Source organism: Alosa alosa, chromosome 5 (genome assembly GCF_017589495.1).
Source record: "Alosa alosa isolate M-15738 ecotype Scorff River chromosome 5, AALO_Geno_1.1, whole genome shotgun sequence".
Classification (NCBI taxonomy): domain Eukaryota; kingdom Metazoa; phylum Chordata; class Actinopteri; order Clupeiformes; family Clupeidae; genus Alosa; species Alosa alosa.
Genome location: NC_063193.1, coordinates 14087626 through 14091315, shown reverse-complemented (window position 1 = coordinate 14091315; position 3690 = coordinate 14087626). Strand labels below are relative to the sequence as shown.

At 39.3% G+C, this 3690-nt stretch overlaps 1 protein-coding gene across 2 annotated transcripts in view; it reads right to left on the bottom strand.

Moving 5' to 3' along the window:
* Positions 1 to 1739: 1739 nt before the first annotated feature.
* The window catches only part of zmat4a (zinc finger, matrin-type 4a), a 79911-nt gene continuing 77960 nt past the window's right edge, over positions 1740 to 3690 (bottom strand). For both annotated transcript variants that reach the window (XM_048243049.1, XM_048243050.1), the window contains one exon: positions 1740 to 3690. This exon is cut by the window's right edge and continues 298 nt beyond it. The gene's annotated coding sequence lies outside the window, so the exon portion shown is untranslated.

Below are 3690 nucleotides of genomic sequence, written 5' to 3'. Positions count from 1 at the left end.
CCACTGAAATGTCCCACCCACTTTCAGAATGCCATCGCCCATGGTCCTAGCATTAGGCTAGATCCCTTTGATACCAATGTTAATTTAACTCTGGGACCCTGGTCCCTACACCTGAGAACCATTGTACTTTTTACTGTACGGTATAATGCTGAACGAGCCAAACAAAAATTTCCGCAGCAAAATTTTGGTTGGCCCCACCAAATCTCACTCCAAGGTTTTTTGAAAAGTTGGCAGCCCTGCATATATCCTGTGCCGATATTGTAGCTTCTGTGTAATCCACATAAACACTACAAAGGCAAAACAGACTCCACTACCTCATCCGTAACATTGGTTACCCGTAAGAAGAATGGTTAGCTTGTTCGGTTGGAGGGAAGCTAGCTTTGACGTAATCGCTCTTTCGCGCCGTAGGGAGATAACCGCATTGTTTGGTTAAGAAGCTCATTCCACCTTACTGTCTATGACAGTAACTCATAAGCAAAACCTAGCATACACGACCGTATGTTAAGGTAAAGCATTACACAGAGGCAACCTAATAATAATTTAAGGTTTTCGATGGATTGACCGTAGGTCGGAAAAGTGGAAAGAAGATTAGCTTCAAGGCTATAACTTTTTTGTTTTGTTTTAGCATGACTGTATGGACTGTCATGTATGGTAGCTTCAACATTAACACGACTTGGTGAGGATGATATTAATAATAATACATAAATACATGTTTAACTTTGAAGGTGAAGGAAGTGTGAGAAGAATTTCTGTGTATCTATCATATGAGTTACAAGATTCAGTTCTATGGCTAACGTCACGAAGTTAAGTGTGAGTCTGCGCAGTACTGGGGGGACCAACTGAAAAATCGTTCTATTTGACTCAGTGCCCTCCCACTGAAAACGACGGAGTCTGTTCGTCCATTTCTTTTACTGTCTATGATTGTAATCGGCACTCTACCTCTACCTGATTGTAGGCTAATCAGCACTCTACCTCTACCTGATTGTAATCGTCACTCAGTTCATGAACATGTCACTGGGTGAAAGTGTAACTATAATGGATGAGTTTGACTTGGATTCTAAATCGGCATACAATTATATATACAATATATATATATATATATATATATATACACACACACACACACATATATATATATATATATATATATATATATATATATATATATATATTTCATCACATGTCTACTCCCACACATGAGAAATCTCATTTGGACGCCCCTCGCCCACTTCCATTCCATTATTTAAATTTGAAATGAGTGAATTAATGACTTTGCCCTCCCGACGAGGTGCCGTCGTCGAGATCAGTTAATTAGAACGATCTGTCTCGATGGGTCAGGATGCAGAAAGCCATGCGGCGCGAGAAAATTTCATTAGAGAAGTTCATTATCAAATAAATAGCTCTTTGACGTCTGGAGGGACTGCGGTGCACTTTTTAAGTGGTGTTGCTCCGTCGTGTACTTTCGCCTTTTCTACCGCACAAGCAGGATGGGAACTCTATTTGTCAGTGGGGTTGATGCTTTAGCTTTAGGAGTCAAGCCGGGTACTGATGTTGCCTTTGGGCTATACCTGTTGTCGAGCACATTAGACTTTGACTAATTGAGAGGCTTTACACTCAGCAAAGATGAAGAGACATTAAAAGAGACACTGAAATAAGTGGCAAGCACTCAGTGGAGTTAAAAGGACAGCATGCAATTTAAGTTCTTTCAGCACAAGGAAAGTCACTGGGAGTGGCAGAAGGAAGGGTTGCAAATGTCTTTTATTTTTCCAGAAGACACATTAGACATAACCCAGAGCACAAAGAAGAGGGGGAAGGCATGAGGGATGGTCTTCCTCTGCGTCATTGGAGAAACTCGCTATTACCATTGCGATGCTAATGACAAATGAAGTAAAAAAAAAAAAAACTGGCCAAGTCACAGAGAAAATGCTTCACACCAAAAAATAAGGTCACTAAAAATGTGAGACACATGTGAATTCATTTGAAATTGAATAGGCCTGGCCAGTACATATACATTTGTGTGTGAGAATACACCTCTCAGAATTTGGCCCTTCATGTAGTAAAAGTCATACAATGAATTGACAGTTGCAGTACATCAACAAACTGATTCGTGCACAGAGTACTTTTTAAAAACAGTATATACATTGAGTTTTTGACTGAGGCCATCAGAAAAGGTCCCTGGCTCTGGGTGGTCCGAGGCTCAGTTGGTTTTCAGTTGATCATGGATTGGAATGGATGACTGTAGATGAACCTATTTCGCTCTCTGTCGCCTATAAACACACCAGATTGATGCTTAGGAAAACAAGTCCTTTAAAGCTAGGGAAGAAACATAAAAAAGACAATGCCCATCGTAGTGTGTGATATCTTCCCAAACATAGAAACAAATAAATAAATCTGAATTAAAATCACACCATATCGCAAATATAGGACACATGAAAAGGCAGTTGCTACCTGTAACTTTTATGTGAATCCAACAAAATAAATAAATATCTCCTCTAAGTACAGTATATATATATATCTTCATTTGCAAACATAAATACTCTGATACTTCTCTTCACATACAAACCACTATTAAAACAACCATTAATAGTTTCATTTCTACTCCACGTGCCTGGACCTCATGGTAAAAGACATCACATTTTTTACAGTGATACCATTTAGCGACAGTAGTGGCTCTAAGAACTATATGTTTGACAAATCCATTTTAATTAACTTCTTCTTACAGGTACAATTCACTTGCAGGGGCATTGCAACACATTTGGGGTTTTTTTTTTTTTTCACTTCAGGCTTTGCTTGAATCTGACTACAGCTCTTTAGAAGTCAAACAAGCGCTGCATGTGAATTTTCGAGTCAGCACAGAAAATGCCCTTGTTAACCATAGGAACCTCCCTGAGACAAACAGCGGATGGTGAGTGCAACCTAAAGTCATTAGTCACTGTAGATTTTGTTGGTCTGTTGGTCCAAGATCAAGGAGCAGGAAAACAAGATCAATTAGATGACATGCAACCCCCACCCCCAAGAAAAAAATAATGAAAAAAGAAAAAGAGAACCCAACCCACAGTCAAGCTGCTTTCATCTTCTCATCTCCCAGCTCTGTTATTTTGCATTTGGGAGTGCCTTGCCATTTGCAGTTTTGTCACACTCTTCTAGCCGCTGAACTGAGCTGAAATATTATTCCATCAGAAATCAATTATTACTGCCCAAATAGCAATTATCGCCATTGAGTGCAGTAATTCGTATCTGTCTCAAAAGAGCAATCTGCAATACCCTGTAGCACATCTTTACGCAGACATTTAGCTTCATAAATCAAAAAGACTGTGTCCAAATAGAAGACAAAGAACTTGAAGGTGGAAGTGGTGATTTAAATGCTACTGTATCTTTGTGTGGTTAAGATGGTAACTCAGCAAACAAAACAGTGAAATTTGAAAAGTTTGAAACACGACGATACATACACATATTTGTAAAACCATTTGAGAGCAACAGAATGGATGTATGAAAAATCGTGAATGACTGTGGAGTGAAAGATTGGAATGAAGTTACCGTTACATTTTTCATTCCACCCTTACAGTGACATTTAGGTAGTCTTGCATGCCCTTTCCATAATTTAGCCTATAGACTGCAGGGCAATGAACATATTGCTGAGTATCTAGGAGTCGTAATGAAGACTGCATCACGAGTCGAGGGGGCTGTAGC